The following is a 25,007-nucleotide window of genomic DNA, read 5'->3' on the forward strand; positions in this document are numbered from 1 at the left end:
TAGCATGAAGACTTACATAGACATGCTGAGGTGTCCTTGTATACTTTAGGCATGAATAGTATTTTCTAGGATGAATTAGATGAACTTGATCTACAGTTCATGTTAGTTTTGATACATTATTGAGGAATTTGGTGTTTTCAGTGTTAAAGTTACTCAGTATCCAAATATGCAACTAGTCTTGTTGTGACTATATGAGATTGTTTCTGTCCAAATAATACACTTTGTTTTGTGTAGAGCAAAATGTTTGTGATCTCTGCTTTTAACTTTTCCTCCTACCTCTCAGTTGATAAAGAGCAAAATAGAACTCGCCAAGTGCAGCTGGTGTCAGCGCTCTCTGTTTCTGGCATTGGGTGTACTTGCAATATTTATAAAAACTACAGTATTTATACTTTCAATGTAAGTGTGCTAAACATTAAAATTTTACACAATAATTAAATTCTAAATAATGATAAAAGTAGTAAAATAAGGTGAAGGTTAATAAGAAAGTGAGTGTTGCATATATTTAATTTTTTCCCCAAATAAAACCAGGAAGCAGAAACCACATTTCCATCATGACTTAAATGTTACTGGAAATTTTACAATGCTAGTCTTGCTGCAATCCCCTGAAGTCATTTAAGAAGGGTGTCTTGTAGCTTTGGGCCTGTAGCCTGTTATAACCATAGCATAGATTTGTTCTGGGTCCTGTGTGGGCTCTGCACTGTGGGGTGAAACTGCTCCTGAGAAATGAACAGGTGCGATCGCTATACACACGCGTGCAGCGTTGCTCCCCTTTTGTTGCACACACCCAGCATTGTTCATCTTGTGCCACTGTAAGCAGCTGGAACAATTTAAGCACACCTACACAGGTATTTCAATCAGAGCATGAGGAAACCACCTGGGTCACACCAGAAGTGCCTCCGTTCCAGAAATCCTGTTTTGTGCAGCAGCCGGCCAGATTCCCCAGGTTCGCTCTGCTGGTCAGACTTGGAGGGGAGATTTCCCTTTGGCTTTCCTTTTAGCAGAGCCTTTGAGTTTGGAGAGACTCTGGATTAAAATACCTGTGGCTCCGTGCAGAACCGAAAAGGTACCCATGATGGAAATGTGGTTTCATCTTCCTTGTTTGGTTTGGGAAAAAAGTAAATATAAACAACACTTTCTTATTAACCTTAGGTTGCAGATCTATTAAAATGCCCCCCCCCCCCTGCTTCTCAGAAAGGAGGTACTCCAACCACTGGACACTTTTGCCTGTCCTTTCTGCACCTTTTTGAGGGCTGTAGTTCCTGGCCTGACCACCACACCCAGTCAAAGCAGAGGCTCTGATAGAGTTGGCAGCTGCAGGTTGAGCAATACCTGGAGATTTTTTTAGGGGGGGGGGGGGACCTGAACAAGACAAGGTTTGAGGAAGGGAGGGACTTCAGTGAAGCATAATTGCCACAGAGCCCACCTTCCAAGGAGCCATTGGCTGTAGATGAGCCAGCTGATCTTTGTTGCTTGGGGATCAGTTGCAATTCTGGGAGATCTCCAGGCCCCACCTGCAGGATGGCAACCCTTGACTGGTGGGGGGCTCCTTCCCAGCCTTGCTGCTTGGGATGCTTTGAGAGGGAAATGTATGCACCTGAAGCTGAGGCTTTCTGTGTGCAGATCACCGCCCCCAGAGCTGTGCTTTGTGTCCACCGCAGCAGAAGGCCTTTCCCACCTGGTGTCCACTTCCTTCCTTTAAAAAAAAGTCCATTGGCTGTTCTGCTTCAATGGGGCGAGGGAATATTGTTTCCCTCTGGAATCCTGCTCTCCGCTTGCAGCAGATTCCCCCATGCTGGGTTTTGGAGAAATGGGCGGATCCAGGCCTAGCAGTGTCTGTTTATGCCTGGGCTTGTTTAAAACCTCGCTTTTATTTTAATTTTTTTTTAAATAGCTAAAACTTGCCATATGGTGTGTTTTGTGACGCCTGTGTTAGTTGGGTCTGTTGAAGCATGTTTTCTCATGAACGCCTGGGAGGCATGTTCTTGCACTACACAAAAGCCACGGCGATCTTTTTATTAAGACCGACCAAAATGTGAGCTAGCAGGTGGGAGGTAAGTAAACTCATTGTTGCCATGGTGTCTGAAAACTATTTTCTACCTGTTACCTGCAGGAGGCAGCTACTAGCCAGAGACTTGGGAGGAGGGCTGCTCTGTGTTAAAGGGCCTCCTGTCGGTGTTATCCAGACTTCCCTCCTCCCACTTTTCTGAGTGAGGCACCTGGTTCTCCCTTCTGCCATTTCATCCTCTGCGGCAACTCTGTAGGGCCATGGTGGCAAACCTTTGGCACTCCAGATGTTATGGACTACAATTCCCATCAGCCCCTTCCAGCATGGCCAGTTGGCCATGCTGGCAGGGGCTGATGGGAATTGTAGTCCATAACATCTGGAGTGCCAAAGGTTCGCCACCACTGCTGTAGGGTATGTGAAGCCTGACAGTGTCTGGCCCATGTGGAATCCTGCAACGTGTTTAATTGCTGAGTGGGATTTTGAACCTGGTCTCAGGCATCGTCCAGCTCTCTAACGTGGGTTCAGTCTCCTTTTTCTCAAAGTGGACATGTCCAGGTCAGACAGTGCATTTATTTGGCACCTGGGGTGATATAATCTGGGAGAAGCAAAGTGGAATCTTCCGTCCACTGGTCACAGAGCCGTGGGCATTTATTTGTTCACTGTGGAGCCTCCAGTCACAAGTGGGTGCATAGAATTTTTGTAGAAGTAGGATTCTTCTGATCAGGAAGGTGCATGGGTGGCTTCTGTTTTGAACAGGGCTGGTGCCGACTTATTGCTGCACACAGGGCTTGTGAAGCCACTGTTGGTCTTGTAAGTAGGGTAGCCACGTATTTTCCCGGGGTCAGAACAGTCTTTCCCAAACCTCAAACCACCACCACCACCACCACCACCACCCACCCCCCCCCCCAAGTCCTGGAGATGCTACAGATTGAACTTGGGACTTTGATCAGGCGCTCAGCCTTTTTCGCCCTGGTCCTGATTAAGTCGCTAACAAAAGCCAGAGTGTGGGTCCCTGGTTGGCAGAGTCGTTTCTCTCAGCCCTTATAACCAGGGACTGAAACAATACATTTTCATCCAAGGCAGTGGCTTTGAATAATCTGGAACTTCTTTCCCCCACCCCAACCTTGCAGGTGTAGCGCTGACCACTTTGTGGGGTCCAGCATGGGGTCTACATGCTTGGCAGAGGATATGGAAACTTTCTCCAAGACCTGCAATTAAGGGTCAGGCCCATCAGGACTTTTAACTCCATCCTGTTGGGGGGGGGGGGTTGAAGCCAGTGAGGTCTCCTTTGGGGTTAAGATTCCCATAGGCCCATGCTGGCAGGGGCTGATGGGAATTGTAGTCCATGACATCTGAAGTGCCAAAGGTTCACCACCACTGCCATAGGCCTTGATGTGGCTGAGCAAAAGATCTTTGGCCTTGCCAAGATTTTCCATCCAAGGTTTTAAACAAACGGGGCAGGGACGCTCCATCCTCCACACAACCCAGTGGTGGGTTAAAATCGAAGCCAAACTTAATGAGTTGGGCATTTCCTTGGAGGACCTGCTAATGCTAACAGAGCAGGAGGTCTATGGGGCAATCAAGAAGAGACTTTTTGACAGAGAGTTTCAACAGATGCTAGAGGAAGCTAATAAAACCTGTTCCCCGATCTCTCTGGGAATACCTGTGGACAGATTAATTGTAGCCCAGTACCTTTATCTCCTGGTTGAGGCCCGGTGGCGTAGAGCAATCACCTTAGCTAGGTGTAATGCCCTGCCTTCTTCCTTTAGCCTTGGACGCCACCTTGGAATCCCGCATAAAGAAAGGAAATGCCCGTGTGGCATGGGTTCTGTGGAAACAGTATCTCATATGCTGTTGAATTGTCCTTTTTATGAGATAGGTAGGAAGAAGCACATAATCCCCTTCCTGCATGGAAGTGAAGGCATTACAGATAAACAGAAGGTTATATATCTTTTAAACAGCCACAACTACGAGCTGTTGGAAGCGGTGGCTAAATTTTTAAATGGTGTTATTTTAACTCGTCAGAAATTGTAAAGTTGTAAAGGCTGTTATTATCTTGCTAAGTTAATCTTAAACAATTTATATGCCATTAAAGGTATTCGAAATCGAAATCGACTAAACAAACGGGGCAGGCAGAAGGTAGTGCACAGATGGAGCCAAGTACAGTGAAGTATTTGTGTGGACAAGCCAAGGCCTGCAGCTGCTGCGATGGAGAAACTGTCCGGGCTACTCCTCATCACTTGCGGACTTGCTTGCTTCATTTGTACCTCACTTCTCTGCCCCTCCTTCGCTCAGCCTTCATGCCAACCCTGTGAGTAGGCTAGACCAGGAGGTAGGGAACCTGCGGCTCGAGAGCCGCATGCGGCTCTTCTGCCCTTGCACTGTGGCTCCACGAGCCGAGCCGCCAGCTTCATCCTTGCAGGGCGGGTGCATCCATGCGCTTCTCAGAATGAGCGGAGTAAAAGGTTTAAAAAACCCTATAAATATAGTGTTATCTTTATTTTAAATGTCAAAAATTATTTGCGGCTCCAAGTGTTTTCTTTTCCCGTGGAAAACGGGTCCAAATGGCTCTTTGAGTGTTAAAGGTTCCCTACCCCTGAGGGCCCGTGACTGGGCCAGGGTCACCCAGCCAGCTGCCAGGGCTCAAAGGTGGACCCTCGGCTTTGTCTGAGTAAAGTCCCGAGTTCATTCCTGGGGCATCTTCCATGAAAGGGGAGGAGGCCGTTTTCTGCTGGAAACCTCAGAGTGACCCTGCCAAGGACGCTGACTGGGAAATGGCCCAAAGGCCGTGGGCTGCTGTGGCCCAGGGGGCTTGTTGACTGTGCCCCCACCTTCAGGTGGGAGGTGGGTGGCAACCAGAGGCGGGGCTTTTCCATTACTGGCTCATCTCTTGTGGAATGCCCTTATTTATTTGTTTGTTTGTTTATTTCTTCGACTTCTATACTGCCCACCCCCGGAAGGCTCTACAACAATTGATATAATCTAAAATAACAAGAAGAACACATTCAATAAATACATACAACATAATAAAATTAGGGCTCTACATTTCACATTAAAACCATTTAAAACAGCACGCAAAACATTGTGTCCGGCAATCTAAAAGTCCCTCTGAGGAGGGAATGGAAAGGCCCAAGATGTGAAAGGCTGCAGATGATAAAAAGGGAAGGAGGGGGCACCATCAGCAGCCGGCTTCTCCAAAGGCCCGGTGGAACAGCTCGGTCTTACAGGCCCTGCAGAACTCTCCAAGGTCCCGCAGGGCCCGGACAGCTGGAGGAAGAGTGTTCCACCAGGCAGGGGCCAGGGCTGTAAAGGTGGAGGCCATCTGCCATCATTGAGGGGCTGGGGACCACCAGAAGATTGGCCTCCACTGAACACAGAGGCCGAACTGGGACATGCGGGGTCAGACGGTCCCGAAGGTACAAGGGTCCCAGGCCACATAAGGCCTTAAAGGTTAGCACCAACACCTTGAAGACGATTCGGAACTCAACTGGGAGCCAATGCAGACGACGCAATACTGGCAAGATATGATCTCTAATGGCACCACCGAACAGCAGCCGAACCGCAGCATTTTGGACCAGTTTCAGCTTCTGAATCAGACGCAAGGGCAGGCCCATGTAGAGCAAGTTACAATAGTTTAACCTGGAGGTGACCGTTGTATGGATCACAGTGGCTAGGTCCACTTGGGAAAGGTAGGGGCCAGCCACCGGGGCTGACGCGGATGGAAAAACGCAACCCAGGTTACATGGGCCACCAGGGCCTCCATTGAAAGAGACGAATCCAGGTGGAGGAGGCTGGTGCCAATTTGGCCCCCTCCCACACCGGCGGTTGGAAATCCCCAGCCCCCCCCCCCCCTTCGCGGCCCAGCCAGAGGATCTCTGTCTTTGATGGATTCAGCTTCAACCTGCTCTGCTGCAACCAACCAGCGACCACCTCCAAACAATGCTGTAGAGCTGCAGGGGCAGCGACTGTTCCCCCCTCCATCAACAGAATGAGCTGAGTGTCATCTTCATATTGATGACAGATCAGCCCAAAGCTCCAAACCAGCTGAGCAAGGGGTCGCATGTAGATGTTAAATAACAGCGGGGATAGCAGTGCCCCCTGGGGTACACCGCAATAAAGTGGGCACTTCCAGGAGGGTTGAGCCCCACACCACACTTGCTGACTCCGGTCCCGGAGAAGCGAGACAATCCACTGAAGGACAGTGCCCCGTACCCCGGAAACAGCCAGGCGGTGGGCCAAAAGATCGTGGTCGACCACATAAAACGCTGCAGTAAGATCTAACAGTACCAGCAGTGTCGATCCGCCCTGGTCAAGCTGCATACGGAGCGTATCTGTGATGGCGACAAGAACCGTCTCCATCCCATGCCCAGCACTGAAGCTGGACTGGAAGGGATTGAAAGCCGACGCGTCCTCCAGGAAACCCTGAAGCTGTTCCAACGCCACTGTCTCAATTACCTTCCCCAGAAACGAAAGATTTGAGACGAGGCGGTAATTGGCCAGATCCCTAGGATCTAACGATGGTCTTTTCAAGAGTGGGCGGACCACCGCCTCCTTCAGCCCGCCCGGAAAAACTCCTTGCTCAAGGGAGCCATTGATGATGTTCAGCAGGTGGGGTCGCCTCACAGCACGCTTTAATAAGCCAAGAGGGGCACGGATCCAGAGGACAGGTAGTAGGTCTAACAGCAGCCAGGGCCCTGTCAACTGCGGCTTCGGAGAGCAGGGAGAACTGGGCCAAGCAAGGGCCAGAAGACAGCAAGGGGGCCTCCAGTTTGGTAATTGTAGCTAAGGTGGCAGGAAGGTCCTGGCGGAGCAACGTGACTTTATTTGCAAAAAAGCTCATAAATGCCTCACAGCTAGTAACCAATTGAGAATTTGTAGAAGCCTCAGGCAGTGAGGTGAGGAATCGAATAATACGAAACAATTGTGCCGGGCGAGAGCTAGCAAGACGCGAGAGAGGAGGAGAAGAAAGCTCTCTTTGCCTCCTTCGTCGCCATCTCATAGGCCTTCATAAACGTCCTATAAGATGTTCGCGCAGCTTCGTCATGAGACTTCCTCCACACTCGCTCTAGATGTCTGAGCTCCCAGCATAACTCCTCGGTGTACCAAGGGGCAAGCCGAGCACGGGGGTGCAGAGCTCATCGGGGAGCAACAACCTCGATGGCATTGGAGAGCTGGGAGTTCCAGTCCTCCACCTGCTCATCGAGAGTGCCGGCGGGTCCCCTGGGGGCTCACCTGGCATCTCACCTGTTTTCTTTCAGGTACAAGTCCATAGGTTTCTGTTCCCCCACCAAGGCGTTTAGTTAAGGAATTGATCTTTTGGCTCCATTTTAGTCTGGAAACTTGCTTTAAGCTGTCAGAGGGGACATAGCGATTCCCCTGCCCCCAACGGCCGAGGGTGAGTGGCTGAAAGGGGTGGCTTTTCCTTCTGCTGGTTGTTTTCTGCAGGCCTGGGGTGGAACCCTCGTACAGCAGGGTGGTCGCAGGAAGGCAGGGGGGGCCTCCAACAGACAGCACGGGGGAACCCCTCCAGTGATGCTGGGCCTGTGCTGAGTGGTGAGCTGTCTGTGTGCCCCTGAGCTTTGGGGGCAGAGAAATGTGTTCATTGGCTTTCCCAGGGTATCAGCAGCGCTGCGGCATATGTTGCACTTTGGCTGGGCAACTCCCCTCCGCACGGAACGTATTTCTTGCGAGGCAGTAAACTTACCTGTGCTGCCATCACATAGTTTAGTGGTAGAACATCTGCTTTGCAGCTGGAGGTCCCAGGCTCAATCGCCAGTGAAAAAGGTGAGGGGAAACAGGTGAGGGGAAAGACTTCCGCCTGGGAGCTGAGTGGCCGCCAGTCCGGCCGTGGGGGACCGGAGCCCTGGCTCGGCGGCAGGCAGCTTCACGTGCGCTGATGTGTTCGCTTCAGATTGTAGGTGGTGACACCTGGGACTGAATTCTTCTCCACACCAGAGAACCGTTTCCTGCGCTTTAAGGAAAAGGGGGGAAGCAGGTGGGTCGGGGGAGGAGGCTCCAGCGCGGTCTTTCCCCTTCTCATTCTCCCTCTGCGGGGACGTCCCCCTCTCTGCTCAGGACCACCCAGTCACAGTGCAGATGGGCCCAAAGGCTGCCCAAACGGAGCCTGCAGCGTTATTGATGTTCTTTGGAACTATTTGTCAGACTGGGGTGCTTCAGCAATCCAAAAAGAATGGTGGGAAGGGGAAGAAGCAGCCACCAGCCGGGACCAAGAGGAGTTTTGTCTGAACTTTGTGCAGAATATCCTGCATCCTTAATGAGGCGGAGAGCGGAGCTGATGCTCGGCCTGCTGCGTAAAACGTGCGACAGTGGCAGCTCCCACTTATACACAGACTTCCCGATGGAGTTAACTATGTCATTGGGCATCAGGCTCCGGCTTGTTTTGTGTGCCACAATCCTTTTCTGCCAGCCTGTTTAGTGTGGATATCTGTGTCAGAGTCTAAGCATACCGGAGTCATTCAATGCATCCCTGTTTTTCTGCATATTCTTGGCAAGGCCATCCCAACACAGTCCCAAGATGCATCGGCACACTCTGTTCATTACTGACTGCCGAGCTGGCACAGCCCTTCTGAATTCAGTCTCCGCAGAGATCAGAATTCTCCTCTAAGCTTCTCTAAAGGACAGAAGAAGCTCCAGGATTGAGTGGGGAGTCTTTCTGGGAGTCCTGGCAGCAGGAATGTTGGGTGAATTAGAAGCAAGGACTGGATCCTTACAGAAGAAGAAGAAGAGTTTGGATTTATATCCCCTCTTTCTCTCCTGCAGGAGACTCAAAGGGGCTTATAATCTCCTTGCCCTTCCCCCCTCACAACAAACACCCTGTGAGGTGGGTGGGGCTGAGAGAGCTCTGAGAAGCCAAATACAGGAGCCAAATTTCATGTTGCATGTTGGAGATAGATTTACCAAAGGGGAGGAAGAACCGGCAATGGCTCCCACTTAGTCATGTGCCAGAGGTGTGGCGTTCTCTCGCTTGTTTGGACTTCCTTGATCACCTTCTTGCTGTTGCCTTAAGGCTTTAGAAAAAGGGGCTGCATATTCATCTTGAAGCATTCAGACCTCAAACTCAGAGGGGCTTATAGTCAGATGTTATGGCTTTCTGTGAACACAAAGAATTTCCACAGTGAATTAACTTCTCTTCTGCCTTTGAATTGGCTGTCATGGGCAACAGCCTCATTGCTGAGTGCTGTTGGCGCATCTCTGGTCTGATCTTCTGGGCGCTCGGGGGAAACACGTGCGCTGAGAGGTCGCCCCTCTTGCCAGAGTCTTCCATCTTGGCCCTGGGACCTTTTCTCCGAGTCCAGACTGAGATGAATGAATTGGACGCTTCCAGGTTCTCTGCATCGTATCCAGACACCGGCCTCAGCAGTTCAGCCTGTGGATATGTCCAAAAGGGGGCAGAGTTCTTCCCAAACTTACCCCCGTGGGAGAGTGGCAAGCAGCTCTGTTGACGGCTGCCGGCTCCGGCTGTCCTTCCTGCCGACCTTGCAGAAGGAGCCCTCCCCTGCCAGACTCTCCACAGTTATGTCCCACCTCTCAGATCATGAGACACTGATGAATAGAAAGCTGGAACTCCTGCCTGAGGAGGAGAGCGTGGGCCCTGGCAGTGAAGCGGATGTCAGTCACGTGGCACAGGCTGTCGAGTCTGCAGCGATGCCTAGAAACCCTGACGCGCCTGGGGCAGCAGGTTGCCTTGGAGCCTCGTTTGGCTGACCCTCGACCCAAAGCTTCCAGTGGCCGAGTCACTTTTCTGTGCCAGTGCAGTCACTTGGGGAGGAGCGGGTTAGCTGGCCGGCACCCACTGCTTGGAAAGGAAAGCCCAGCTGTGCAGAAGGCCTCTATGTGCTGCAGAGGGGCAGCAGTGCAGGAGTGGAGATCAAGGAACTTCTGGCACGTCCGAAAGTTGGCACAGAAGAAGAGGTCAACTTTGCCCTTGAATGGGAAGAAGAGATCCTATTGGAGCAGAAGAGGAGGCGGTGAAGGAAGAAGACTCCAGTCTTAGGTGTTCAGTGGGGCGACTGGTGTTGCCGAGTCAGAGTGGCCACGTAGCGTGTTTCTGTCCTGTTGGAAAGGCTCTGGGCAAGATAGCTCCCGGAATGTGTATACTTCTTGTTGCAGGGGCATCTTAAAATGCAGAACTTTGCACTCTGTATGCATAATAGAAATTCATTTTTCCACAATCTATTTTCCCTTTACTTAGTGATGGACACAATCCTCTCTGCTCACTTCAGATCTGCTCAATGTTTGCAGCTTTCTTTGCAAACATTCAGAGGAAAAGCAGCTGCCTGTGGCCCCGGAGTTCTCCCCTGCCCCCCAAGTGGGAGCAGGTAGACTAACGGTGCTGCGTGTGGCTGTTTTTCCCTCTGGGCACTGTATTTTGATTTCCCCTGCCTTGCCTCCAGCTCACAACCCCAGTCGTGGTGCAGATCAGCTTAGACCAGGGGTCGGGAACCTTTTCCCCTCAAAGAGTCATTTGGCTCAACCCCCCCCCCCCCCGCCCGCCCGCTCACCCCCCGTGCCTGCAGGGCAGGTGAGGATGGGGCTGGCGGCCCCGCAACTAGCGGGGCCGACAGGAGGCAAAGCCCGCGGCGCAGCCTAGCCGGCCGTGGGCAACGGATGTGCCCGCCCTGCTGCCTGCAGAGAGGGCGAAGATGTGGCTGGCGGCTCGGCTCATGGAGCCGCAGAACAGCAGCGGAAGAGCCGCATGCGGCTTGTGAGCCGCGGGTTCCCAACCCCTGGCTTAGACAGAGCTCTCTCTTCTCCCCTCCCCCCCCAACCCCACCCATGAGCAAGAAGTGTTTTAGATCTGATTGTGGGTCACCAGCTGCATAAGTACTTGACAGGTTATTGGGTGCATTCTTTTCCACCATTTCCCAAAAAGAATCTGCTCAGTGCAAATCAACAGTAGTAAAATAAAATTAAAGCAATAAAATGATCAACAGGTAAGGTAAGTCTGCAATACATCCTCCATAACTGCATCTTTAAATGATCAGAATTGATACAGGAATATAAAAAAACTTCTCATAGCTAAAAACTGGGGAAATGCAAGGGACAGGCTTGGATCCCAGCTAGAATTTCTTCCCGTGTGAGGACTTCTGCTCACAAAGTTTGATTTTTTTCTCCTTGCCCCTTTCCCTTGGAGCCCAGTTTTCCCACCAAAATGCAGTTCTTGGGGCAGGAGGAGACCCTTGAGAAAAATGTTTAGGCTGTTTAGAAGTCCCAGGAAAGAAGTGGGAGGGGGGAGGAATCACCCTCTGTGAGAGCCAATTTAGTGTCCAGATTTTCATTAAAAACAGCCCAGGTCAGAAACTGTGTAAAATCATAAAATACATGAAGAACTTGAAATGGTAAAGAAAAAAAGGGACTGAAGGAGGGGCGGGACTTAAAAAATAGGCCGTGGGACTGATGAAATGGAGGCCAGGCCAGTCAAACAAAAGCCCCTCGTTTGGGTGAGTGTTTTGCATGCTAAGAGAAAGTAGTTCACACCTGAGTGGCTTCTGAGCCGGGGACTGAATTTGGGCCCCTGCTCTGGCCCCAGCTGCGCCTGCTCAGAATCTCCCATCAGAGAAGAGCTTCTGGGTGAAACAGGGCTTGATTTCTAATGCAGCCGAACCCAACAAGCGCGGAAATGCATAGTTTACAAGTCAGAGGGTCAATTGACTGGTTATGAGACTGTTGAGGGATCCCACTTGAACCCCCTCGTGTGGATTCTGGAATATGATATCTCAGAAGCCCAAGTTAGCAGTTTTAAGTGCTAGTTGCATGTTTTAAATTCACTACTGACTTCCATTGTTGCGTTTGTGAAATGCACACAGGCCTAAACATAGAATCATTGAGTTGGAAGAGGCCCCAAGGGCCATCAAGTCCAACGCCATGCAAAGCAGGAACACACAATCAAAGCACTCCTGATATATGTTCATCCAGTCTGTTTAAAAACCTCCAAAGAAGGAGGCTCCACTACTCTCCGAGGCAGTGAATTCCACTGTCCAACAGCCCTGACGGTCAGGAAGTTCTTCCTAATGTTTAGGTGGAATCTCTTTTCCTTCACCTTGAATCCATGACTCCGTGTCCTAGTCTCTGAGACTCTTCAAAGGGCATGGACTCCAGGCCTTTTACCATTTTTTTTGTCCTCCGGACACATTCCAGCTTGTCAATATCCTTCTTGAATTGCAGTGCCCAGAACTGTACACAATATTCTAGATAAGGTCTCACCAATGCAGACTAGAGAGGCACAGTTACATCCCTTGATCTTGAAACCCTGTCCTATTGATACATCCCAAAAATGCATTGGTTTTCTTGGCCGCTGAATCACACTGCTGACTCATGTTTATGGTCTACTAAGACTCCCAGATCCCTTTCACATGAAGCGTTGTCAAGCCAGGTGTCACCCAAGACCTATTTAAAATGACAGTGTGGTGTAGATTAATTCCCCTCTCCAGAAAAAAGGATTTTAATGTCCCCTGAGGCTAGCGCATGAGTGTTTGAGGAGAGCAGGGATTTGAACCTTCTCTCACAGCGTTCCTGCCCTGGCTTTCTCCCGCCTTTTGAGTTCAGGGCAGAATCCCCATGGCCAGTGTTTGGGGTCCGGGGGGGGGGGGGGGGCCCACGATCAAAGGGCCTGGCAGTCATGGACTGATGCAGCAGTTCCAGGAAATGCTTCCATGTGGGCCAAGTGGGCCTCTTGGTGTTGCGCCCCATTTTTTCTTGGCAGCTGACATGTGGGGGGCAGCAGATTTTGAAACGTCAGTCTTGGGGTGCAGCGGTGCCCCATATTCTCCCCAGGGATCCCTGCATGCAGGCATTGGGAGGATGTGGGGGGGGGGTGTCTGAAGAGGGCTGTCCAGCTCCGGGGCCCACAGTCGGCTGCTTGGGAGATGCTGGCACAGAAACCAGTCGCTTGCCTTTGAGGGCTTCAGGAGCATTGATGAAGGTCACCCGTTCTGTGCGGCTTTCCTGGAGTGCCAGTTTGCAAGAGTGTTGGTTTTGCGTGCGGAAGAGACCCAATTCAGTCTCTGGCATCTCCGGTCAGGCCAGGCCTACCCTTGTGGAGCGCTGCAGGTGCATCCCCGAGGGCTCTGCCACGGAGGGGCACTCGCAAAACATTGGGAGGCTGATCAGAGTGTCGTCACGTGAGTCTTCTAGCCCAGTGGGGCTGGAGGAAGTCCAGATTGCCTTTGTGCTTTGGGAAAGAGGCGCTCTGCGGAAGCCGGCGGGCATCGTGTTGAGGGCGCCCCTCAGCCAGCAGGTGAACGCTGAAGCCAGCTGCAGGGCTTTGCTGCTTCCCTGCAGGCTGAGGACCTCTTGGAGGGGGGGTTTGCCCGGCTGGAAGATGGCCTCGTGGGTGGGCGTCTGCAGAGTGGGTGTGATTTATTTGAAGTGGGTTACTCATTTTACTGCCGACTTTCTGCCTCTCTCCTCCTTCCCCCCCCTTTCCCTTCCCACCTTCCATAGATCTGCCCCACACAGACTTTCAGGCCATGTGAGTTAATGTTTAATGCAGCAAGTTGCTGTGCACACCCAGCAGTTTTGTGGAGAAAACCTTGTGTTTGTAGCCCGAAGGAGGACCTTGATCCTTTGTTGGTTTAATTTAACTTTTTCAAGAGGAAGAAAACCCTTAAGTTGGGAGAGGCTTCCTGTGACTCTGGTTTCTGCATTTTGGATCCAGAGTGGCTCCTGGGTGTGGAATCTGCCTGCCTCTCCTGAGTAGTGGATCCCAGAGGCAAGAGAAGGAGCAGGATCCTGGAGCTGCAGATGGGAGGAAGCGTGCCGGGGGTGGTGAATGTCACCGCAAAGGCACCTCTTCACCTGTTGGCCAGGAGTGGTTTGTTGGCCAGAGGTGAACAGGTTGGGAAGGTTCTCGGAACCAGAAAGAGTTCTTACTACTCACAGCTGTGACACCAGTTACTTGTGTATCAGCAGCAGGCTAGTTGGTTTTTCTTGCAAATTCTTGCTGGCTTGTTTTGAAGGCAGGCAGAGCACACATGCACGGTGGCTGGAGCCACGGACCAGCAGCCGTATTGGGCGCCCCTCTGACCCCGCTGCCTTCTAGAGCGGCTGCCTCTCGGTCCTCCATGGGCCAAGATTTGTGGGGGTGGGAATGTCACGTGTTATGGCTCAAGCCACCTTCCCCAAAGCTCACCTTCCTGCCTTCGGTTACCTTGCCACCTGGATGTGTGGGATCGTGTGTTTGCTCTCTGGTGGAAAATCATTCTACGCATGGATATTGGCAACTATACTTTCAGATTTCCCCTCAGAGGATTCTGGTCGTGCCACAAAGGAGAGATGAACAGCCAGGGGTGTGTAGTTGTCCTGTGAGGGCCGCCCTTGGTTTTCTGGAAGTAGCTCTTTTCCCTTGAACTGGGCAGTGACAGAAACAGTCTTCTGCGACTCTGCTCAGTATAACTTACTTTATGGCAGGAGTATCAGACATGCGGCCTGGGGGCCCTTGAGGGGGCTTCTGAGGCTTGTGAGCCTGCTGAGGCAGCCCCTCCCACTCCCCCTCATGAGGTGGCCTGGCAAACAGGGCTCCCCAGGCCAGAACACGAGCCAGGGGGGAGAGGTGGCCTCTGCCGGCACACGCACACACGCCCCCCCCCCCCCGTGCTGTTCTGGGGCAGCCCCCCACCCACCCCCGGGCCTGGCCTGACCAAGCCATGTTTATGTCATCTCTGGCCCTCATAACAAGTGAGCTCGACCCCCCTGCCGGACGGGGTGGTGGTTGGGGTAGCAAAAAGGAGGAGAGGAGAACTAAGTGATGAGCCACTGCTGAGGAGCAAAGCAGGGCAAAATGTCTGCTGCACAAACATGTTGGGGCTTCAGTGGACAGCCTGGCTGGGAGCCGCTGGGCGTGGCTGGAGGGGGGTAGCGAGGCCTGGGGTGTGTTTTTGTCAGGAGGCCGGTTGTTATGGGGATTTTGCTGTTGCTGCTTTCTGTATGCTGGGGGTGGTGGAATGGGTTAATTGCATTTCTAACTGACTTTCAACTTATTGTTGAAGACTTTGTATTGTCGAAGGCTTTCACGGCCGCATTCAACTGGTTCTGGAGGGTTTTCCGGGCTGTGTGGCCGTGGTCTGGTGGATTTTGTTCCTAACGTTTCTCCTGCATCTATGGCTGGCATCTTCAGAGGTGTATCACAGAGAAAAGTCTGTTTCTCACTGTGTCTAAGTGAAAAGGGAAAGTTTAGTGTGGTATATTGTCCATGTCCCAGGGTGGGGAACCAATCATTAACTGTTTGCTAACTTGCTATGCAAAGGTGTGGTTGAATGCATTGTATTGCGGGTGGGGTTATCCATTTTTTAAGTACTGGGAGCCAGGCTTTGCTAATTTTTAACGTCTCTGTCTTATTGAAGTTGTCCTGGTGTTTGTGAGTTTCAATGGCCTCCCTGTGCAGTCTGCCATAGTAGGCTTCTGAATTGTCCAAAATTTCAGTATTCTCAAATAAAATGTTATGTCCTGTTTTGTTTAAGACATGTTCTGCAACCGCAGATATTTCAGGATGGATAAGCCGACAGTGTCTTTCATGTTCCTTAATGCGGGTCTGAATGCTGCGTTTTGCGGTTCCTATGTAGACCTTTCCAAAGCTACAGGGTATGCAATATATTCCTTCAGAAGTGAGGGGGTCTCTCATGTCCTTTGCTGAGCGGAGCATCTGCTGTATTTTCCTGGTGGGTTTGAAGATGGTCTGTAGGTAATACTTTTTCATCAGTTTCCCTATTTGATCTGTGATTCCCTTGATGTACGGTAGAAATATTTTTCCTGTGGTAGGCTGTTTCTCCTCAGTCCTCTGGGTTTCTCTTGGTCTTAAAGCTCTTCTGATTTCTGTAGTGGAGTAGCCATTAGTCTGCAGAGCCCAGTCTAGATGGTTGATTTCATCAGGGAGGAGGTGAGGTTCACAGATTCGTTTTGCATGATCTGTCAGAGTTTTGATTATGCCCCTTTTCTGTTGTGGATGATGATTGGTGTCTTTATGTAGATACCAGTCTGTGTGTGTCACTTTGCTGTATACTGTGTGGCCCAGTTGATGGTTGGGTCTGCAAAAGACCAGGACATCTAAAATGGCAGTTCTCCTGGATGGTGTAGGCCCTCTTGTTGGGTCGGTTCCCACTCGCTGTCGAGGAGGCAGGAAATACTTCTCGGTTGCTTCCTGTCCCACTAGCGGCCATTTTAGACCCCAGTATCTTCCTGCCTCGTTGAGAGAGAGCAGCCATTTGTTGAGCTCTGTTGTCTTTGACGTCGTTCGTGTTGTGTTTCGTGTTGTGGATTCGTTGTTGGATTTGTTTGTTGTCGTCTTGGTGGCCTCTAGTCCCTGGGTCCAGTTTGCAGGATTCCCACCTACGTATGGGCTCAACCGCAGTTCCCGCCAAAAAAGTGAGGCCGCCTCAGGAGAATGGCTACGGCGCCATTTTCTCCTGACAGGGAAGTGTTCTGCCATTGAGAACACCAGGGCATTGGCCAGAACCTCTCGTTCTCCCCCAGGCAGCCGCTGCGCTGAAAGGGGAGAACCATCGACCTGCTCCCAAGGCAGCGGAGAGGCTAGCAAGAGGAGCAAGTCTAAGGCGCACAAGCCACGAAGGCGCGCTTTGTTGACCGAGCTGAGTACGCGACGCCGCTGGTGCTCCCGCAGCGAGGAGAGACGCAGACGCCAGCTGCAGGCGCCGTGCGAGACGATCCTCCGTCTCCCTTCCCTGCCGGCGCTTTGCCGTGCAGGGCCTCCCCAGCGTCAATCACCCGCTGCAGCCGGCTCAGGCGAAGCCCTTTCAGGAGCAACGGAGCAATCTTTGAGCAGGCAAGAGGCCGCTCGGCCAGGGAGCCCGATGGGGAGGGGTGGCTGCTCTGCCCTCCCAATGGGCAAATTCCACCCCAGAGACTCTGATGGATGCGTCTATCAGAAGGGAGGTGGGTAGATACAGGCTGCCTGCCAGTTCTCACCCTTCCTCCTCCAGAGCCAGAGCCAGATCACCCAGCGGGGACTCCAGGGCCAGGTTTCACCAGACTTCCCCATACTCCACCGATGGGAGTGACCTTGGTGAAGGGGAGGTAGACCTGGACTCGGATCATTTTTCTGAGCCAGAAGGGGAAACTCAGGAGGCCCCAGAACATTCCCAGCGTCTTTTTAAAATCGAGGAGCTGGTTAACCTAATGGCCAAGGCCATCCCCACCCTCAAATTGAGGGACTCTGCAGAAGCAGAGGACCCCAGCGCCTCAGCGCCGTCTGCCTCCAACAAGCCCATTAAAGGTTGCCCAAAGGGGCTCTCCTCCGTTTTTCCTGTGGAGGAGGAAGCACAAAAATTTTTTCCCGTTCCAGAATTATTTGTTCATAAGATTAAAAAGGAATGGGTAGGCCCCGCCTCTAGCAAGGGCTTCCCTTCAGCTTACAAGAAGCTTTACCTGAGTTCTGACCATTTGTCCAGTTTGCTAAAAACACCTTTAATAGATGGCCCTGTCTCTGCCCTTCACTCAGGGGGATTAGTTCACAGGGATGGCCAGGGAAACTTGAAGGATCCGATGGAGAAGAAGTCAGATGTTCTCCTACGAAGAGTCCATGAGGGCCTGGCCACGCGCCACAAAATTTTCGCTCCGTCTGCCACAGTGGCTAGGGCCACCATCCTGTGGCTGAAGAAGATTCTGTCCATCATTCCGCCTCAGGACCGAGGCATCAGGGAGGGCACCGAACAGGTGCTTATGGCCGTGTCCTTTATGGCTGATGCTTCCCTGGACGCGCTCATTACATCCTCCCGCACCATGGCCACGGCTCCGGTGATCTGTCAGGTTCTGTGGCTCAAACCTTGGCTTGCTGACACACAATCTAAGAACGTGGTATCCGGGTTTGACTTCCAGGCTGGGATCCTCTTTGGCACAGAGTTGGACCGCATTCTGGTCCAGACCAAGGATAACAGAAAGATGATGCCAAGCTTCATGAGGTCAGATAAACCACGCTTCACGCCCAAGCTGGGGTTCCACAAGTATCAGTCATTCTTTCGCACCAACCTTGATGATAACAAATCCACCTGGGCTCCGCAGAGTTCCCTTCAGAAGAGGACGGACTCTCGGAATCAGGGAAGGCAGCACAAGTCCTTCAAGTCGGGGTCCGGCAGCAGCAACAACAACAGTAAGGCGTGACTGCGAGAGTCTTCCTGTCGGCGGGTGGCTGTTGTCTTTCCACCACCACTGGACAGGACCGCACGTGGACTCTTGGATCCTAGAGATTGTCTCCAGTGGTTACTCTCTAGAGTTTCGTTGTTTGGCGCAGGACAGGTTTCTTCCTTCTCTGGTCATCTCCGGACCAGAAAAGAGGGACAGATTGATGACAGCGGTCAATCATTTATTGGAAATTCATGCCATCGAACCGGTACCGAAGGACCAGATCGGCAGGGGAGTCTACTCCCATTTTTTCACGGTCCTGAAGAAGAATGGGGATGTCAGGGCTATACTCAACCTTCGTCACGTCAACCTTTTTCTGCGACGTTTCCGTATGGAGACGCTTCAGTTCACAGTAGCAGCAGTTCAACAGGGGGACTTCCTCACATCCTTGGACTTGACCGAAGCCTACCTACATATCCCCATTCATCCCGGGCACTGCCACTATCTTCGGTTCGCGATAGAGAATCACCGCTATCAATATGTAGCCCTCCCATTTGGTCTTGCCATGGCTCTGAGAGTTTTTGCGAAGGTGCTTGTCGCCCCAATTGCATTCCTGAGGCAGCAGGGTATCCATCTTCACCCATACCTCGACGACATCCTCATTCGGTCCAGGTCTCGGAGCCAGGCAGTTCAGGATGCCGTTCAGGTGCAGAACCTCCTGTCAACTTACGGGTTTGTCATCAACCAGGAGAAGAGTACGGTCATTCCCTCACAGAGGATGGAGCATCTGGGGGCCATGATTGATACTTCCACCTGCACTCTATATGGATGCCAGTTTGAGTGGCTGGGGGGCCAAACTCAGTTCTCACGTGGCCCAAGGTTTCTGGACCAGGTCTCAGGCACAGGCCCCCATAAACGTGCTAGAGGTCAAAGCCATCTTCCTAGCCCTTCGGGCGTTCAGAGAGAGGATCCGGAAGTCACATGTAGTCATACACGCAAACAATGTCTCTGCCAAGTGTTACCTCAATGACCAAGGGGGGTCGAGGTCCTCCACCCTGCACAGGGAGGCTTTCCAGATATTTGTGTGGGCAGAGAGCAACCTGGCCTCTCTCAGGGCCGAACATGTCAAGGGGAGTCTCAACACAGAGGCGGACTGGTTGAGCAGGACCAGACTCTCACGCTCAGAATGGAGACTGAATCCTGTGGTCTTTCGACGCCTCAGGTCAATGTGGGGGACACCTTCGATCGACTTGTTCGCCAGCCCGGAGAATGCGCAGCTCCCAACCTTCATCGCCAGGTTCCATCACCCCCAGGCTTGGGCAACAGATGCGCTGTCAGTCCCCTGGCCACCGGGTGTTCTTCATGCGTTCCCTCCTCTACCCATCCTGCGAGGCTTCTCCAACGGGTCCAGCAGCAGAGGAGAGAGATGATTCTCGTGACCCCTTGTTGGCCAAGGAGGCCGTGGTTTTCGGTCATCCAGGAGATGTCCACAGCACCACCTCTGCATCTCCCCGTCCTGCCAGACCTTCTGTCTCAAGGTCCAATCCTTCATCCGGATCCCGGGTGGCTCAATCTGACCGCCTGGCACTTGAGAGGCGAGGGCTGAGAAGGAAGGGCTACTCCAACAAGATCGTGGAGACTATGCTGGCGGCCAGAAGAAGATCTACTATCAATATCTACAATGCCTCCTGGAAAGTTTTTGTTAGATATTGCAGGCGCAAACATCTGGATGTGGAGACCCCCTCCTCCGCTAACGTCCTGGACTTCCTTCAGGAAGGGTTCTCTCTGGGCCTTAGAGCATCCACCCTTCGTTGCCAGCCTGCTGCCTTAGCCACCGTCTTACCTGAGATTCAGGGTCTACCAGACACCCGGACATCATCAAATTTCTGAGAGGAGTGAAGCAGCTCCAGCCCCCCGAAGTCCACAGATTCCCATCCTGGAGGCTACATGTAGTTTTGGATGCATCAACCCGATCTCCTTTTGAGCCCGTCCAAAGCATCCATCTCAGATGGTTAAGGATGAAATTGTTGTTCTTAGTGGCCATCACCTCGGCCAGGCGGGTTTCAGAGATTAGGGCCATGTCCAGTAATCCAAATTTCGGCCTCTTTTTCCCAGACAGGGTTGTGCTAAAGCTGGGTCCATCCTTTAGGCCCAAGGTTGCATCAGATTTTCACATGAGACAGGACATAGCTCTACCAAATTTTTGTCCTAAGCCCACACATACCAGGGAACGTCTGTGGCATCATCTGGATGTGCGACGTTCCCTCAAGGCCTTTCTCATCCGCACAGAGCAGTTCAGGAAATCCGTGACTCTGTTCATTAACGTAGCGCAGCCAAAGCTGGGGGAACCCATGTCAGCGGCAGCTATTAGCTCCAACCTAAAGGCTTGTATTGCAGAGGCACACAAGGCTAACCACCTCCCAGTCCCGACAGGACTCACGGCTCACTCCACTAGGAGCGCTGCAGCAAATGCCACACTAGTGAAGCCTGTTTCCCTGGAGGAGATTTGTAGGGCAGCCACCTGGGCTTCTCCTCCCTCCTTTGTTCGGCACCACAGATTGAATTCTGTTGATGCTATCCAGGCCTCCTTCAGGAGAAGGATCCTGGAGCACGTTACTGGAGATTAACTGAACCCACCCTATTGGGGCACTGCTTGGGGAGTCCCAACAAGATGGCCTACATCATCCAGGAGAATGACCCATTGGATACTCACTGTGAAGGGGTCTTCTCCTGGGTGGTCGTAGGTCATCTTGGCCCTCCCTGTTCTGCTTCCTTTCCAATATCGTGCTTCGTTATCAGTATTTCAGAGCTCCCTGCAAATGGTTAATTGATTCCTAGTTCTCGGTCCCTTCCTGGGGCAAATGTTATTGTTATGTTTTGTTTCCTGTTTCATTGTTAATGTTGTGTGTTATACTCGGCTACGCCAGATACTGGGGTCTAAAATGGCCGCTAGTGTGACAGGAAGCAACCGAGAAGTATTTCCTGCCTCCTCGACAGCGAGTGGGAACTGACCCAACAAGATGGCCTACGACCACTCAGGAGAAGACCCCTTCATGGTGGGTCCAATGGGTCGTTTCCCTTCTTTTTCAGTTTCCATGGTAAATTGTATGTTTGGGTGGGTGCTGTTAAGGTGGTTCAGAAAATTCAGCAGTTCCTACTCCCCATGGCTCCAGATTATAAAAGTGTCATCCATAAATTGGAACCAAGTTGCAGGTTTCCTGGGTGCTGTTTTAAGGGCTTCTTTCTCAAAATGTTCCATGTAAAAATTGGCTATCACTGGGCTGAGGGGGCTTCCCATGGCCACCCCATTGATCTGCTCATAATAATAATTGTCCCATTGGACTTTCAATTGTCCCATTGATTTTCAACTGTCTTCTGTATGATGTTATACTGTACCAGGTGCCTAGCCATCTCTACTGTTATCTCTTTCACAGTTCCTTTTGGGCGCGCTTTCCCAGGATGGGAGTGCAGGCTGCTTTAACTACTGGGTTTTGTGCGGGCAAACCTCAGTTCTGGCATGACCAGAGAAGATCCTCAATACTCAATAAACTGCTGTTCTTATACATGAGTTTGTTTCAGTTTTCAGGATTCTGACAGTTTTGACCCAGCTCCTTTTTGTTTCTTTGGCTCTTGTACAGCGGACCAGCTGTGCCCAGAAATGGATATTTGACATACGAGGTGAGCAGCTGTCCAGAGGGTTTCTCTGTGCCCTTCTTGATCCGTTGATGGCACTGAGAGACCCTTTGCAGAGCTGCCAAATTGGGACGGACAAGAGAGATTAAACTATCTGTGCCCGCAGATGTGGTGATGAACTTCTAGAGTCCTTTCTTCTAGTAGTGAGAAGTCTAAACCTCTTCATGTGTTTACGCCACAACTCTGCAGCTGCCCCTCTGTCCGTAGAGTCCTGGGGAAGGGGGTTGTTTGGTCTCCCCTTTTTTAATTGCCGGGGCTTCAGTGTGCCAAAAATATGTTGCACAGTAATTGTGCAGTGTCGAAATTGTCACAAGACATTTGAGTGGAATAAATGGGATTTTTAGTTGTGAGTGATGGGTGGAGCTTCAATTCTTTGCTTTACATGTTTTGGGATTTGAGCTTTCTTGGGGCAGAATTACATAAAATATATAGAGGCTAATGTATTGTCGAAGGCTTTCACGGCCGGAATCACTTGGGTGCTGTGTGGTTTCTGGGCTGTATGGCCGTGTTCTAGCAGCATTCTCTCCTGACGTTTCGCCTGCATCTGTGGCTGGCATCTTCAGAGGATCATATATAGAGGCTTAAAGTGAACTTACACACATGTGCTTCACGGGTCTTTTGGCTGTGCTCTTTTTTCTTTTCTTAGCCCTGTCTGTTCATCAAATGCACGCCTGTTTCAGTAAACTGAGCTACTTTGGAGCAATTATCTCAAATGCCACAACAGCATTTTTAAAATGGCAAGTAAACCTTTGCATCTCCTGTTTGAAGCCAAATGGATGCCACGGGTTTCTGGCATTTGGTGGGCTGTTTCCTGTAACTCCAGCTCACTGCTGTCCCTGTTGCAGCCGGCACCCTCCCTTCTCCCCCCCCCCACCCCCAGAGCAGTGCCCTTTATTTCTATTTCGTCATTTTATGTAGGGAGCCGCATTTCTAGAGTTATTTTTGGGAAGGATGGGTGCTTATTCTGGGGAGGGTCTCTATGCGGGGAGCTGGGTCTGAGAGGGGGCTTTCCTCTCTCCAGGCAAGGGGCACGCTTCAAATCCAGCCCCATGATTGTAGTCATACTTGGGACTGTTATCATGGCCCTCTGTCCTGGTCAGACGTGCCTTTACTTGACCAGTTAAGCAAGACCTTAAGCAGTGGAAGTAATCCTTCAGTATTTGCCAACCTGCACCATGAAAGACGAGATGTGCCGTGGCAGGTTGCATAGAGATGGAGCAGGTCCCTGGTAGGACTGACTTTAGTTAGTTCCCACGAGAACTAGTGTGGTGTAGCAAAAGAGGTTTGCAAGGAGCTACTCTAGTCCACAACAAAACATCTCTCCCCAAAACCTGTTCATTAGGGCTGCCCAGTTCCCCCCAGAACACAGCATGCCGGCTTCCAAGTTCCCCAGATCTGCTCATTGGATTGGATTTTTTTTAAAAAAATGAGACTCCTCTCTTGGGGCCTTGTGTTGTCAGCGTCCGGGGCGAGCGCTGAGCAGGCCGGCCGTTGGGAGGTGGTTCTGGGCTCAGCCAGTTTGTGACCTGGGCCTTCTGGGAGGAAAAAATGGACAGTGGAGGAAGCATTGGATTGAAAACGCAAGAACCAAGTTGCTGTGGAGTAGCCAGATTCAAGTCGAATAGTACATTAGAGACCTACAAGATTTTCATGGCTACAAGATTTCTGATGAAGGGAACTTTGACTCACTAAAGCTTCTGCCCTGAAAATCTTGTTGTCTCTAACTGACTGGACTCGAATCCAGCTCAGTGGCTGACTTTGGGGCAGGTGTCCTTTTGGCCTAGCCCAGTGGTGGTGAACCTTTGGCACTCCAGATGTTATGGACTACAATTCCCATCAGCCCCTTCCAGCATGGCCAATTGGCCATAACATCTGGAGTGCCAAAGGTTCACCACCATGGGCCTTGCCTAATTTACAGGCTGGTGGTAGTCAAGATAACATGTAGGGACATGTAAAGAAATCCATGCCTGTCATGACCAGCTACTTGCCAAGAAGAAGGGGGGGATGAAAATGAAATGTCGGGGTGGGGGAGCAGGGTGGGAGCCTTTGCACAGAACTGCAAACTTTCCCTCTTTCCTGCTCCAAACAGTGCTGGCGGCAAAGATCCTTGGTAGGCCCTGCCCTTTGATCTTGCTATGTTTTAATTTTGGCGTAATGCTGTGTATCCCATGTTTGCAAGGAAGTGGCCACTCGCCTGTTGTCACCTTGGCCACCTTGGCAAAATTGGGTGCCAAGAATCCTGGACTTCCATGAGACAAGGCAAGGTTCTGGTCCTTGTGAGTGGGCAAGCCAGACAGGAGTTGGATCCTACTTGCCCTGGGCTGTCAGCATCCAGAAGTGTTCACCTTTTTTCCCCTGGTGATTAGGTAAAAATGTATGTTTATGGGTTTTTAAAACAATTTAATATATTATAATTTGGACCAAGCAGACATTGCCTGGTGCAGGGTTTGAGACCCATTTGTAGAGTTTTGATGTGATAAGTGCCATGCCAGCCGCCCCAGTGCAATGTAGCATTTTCATGCCTCTTTAGCTGCTGTGGCGAGACCTGGCGAGTCTCTTGCTTGCTCTTCCACCTGGAGCTCTTTGTTCTTGCCTTTGCATCCCAAGGAGCAGAGCAGTGCACGCGGTCTGGGAGTGGCTTTTGTCTCGTGAGGCTGGTAGATTAGCCGTTTTGTGCAATCCAGAAATCTCTTTGGGAGTGCCGACTGTGCAGGCCAGCCCACACCCTCTCTGTGGTTGTGGTTTTAATTAAAGAAGGTTCTGCGGATTTGAACAGTTGAAGTTTGGGTTCTCCCGCCCTCTACATTCATTCTGCTTCTCTCTCCCATTGGCTGTTCTCCCTCTTCCTGCCCCTTAGGCAGCGAAAAAGGGCGTTGTCCCTTTGGATAGGGAAAGAGAAGCTAAAGGCTCCACCCATTTCTAGTAAACACTGAAACTGAGCAACCCGGTGGGATTTGTGACTGGAGGTGTGTGGTTGGGGGGCTGGTCTGTCTTTTTGGCAGGGATGCTGGCTAGAGGGTGGCGCTGGGATGGAGTCCCTCTGCTGCATCAGAGATGGCAAATGGGTGAATAATGTGGGGCTATGAGTGGAATCTCTGCTGAGCTCTTGAGGCTTCCTCTCTCAGCCTGACCTACCTGACAGGCGTGTTGTGAGAAGAAATGGAGGGATGAGGTGGGACCATGGTGCTCTGTGGTCCTTGGAGGAGTGGCCAAAGGA

At 51.4% G+C, this 25,007-nt stretch overlaps 1 protein-coding gene across 2 annotated transcripts in view; it reads left to right on the plus strand.

Moving 5' to 3' along the window:
• Positions 1-25,007, plus strand: part of CLUH (clustered mitochondria homolog) — a 74,350-nt gene that overhangs the window by 4,870 nt on the left and 44,473 nt on the right. The gene's annotated exons all lie outside the window — the stretch shown is intronic.

This window comes from Sphaerodactylus townsendi, linkage group LG16 (assembly GCF_021028975.2).
Source record: "Sphaerodactylus townsendi isolate TG3544 linkage group LG16, MPM_Stown_v2.3, whole genome shotgun sequence".
NCBI lineage: Eukaryota > Metazoa > Chordata > Lepidosauria > Squamata > Sphaerodactylidae > Sphaerodactylus > Sphaerodactylus townsendi.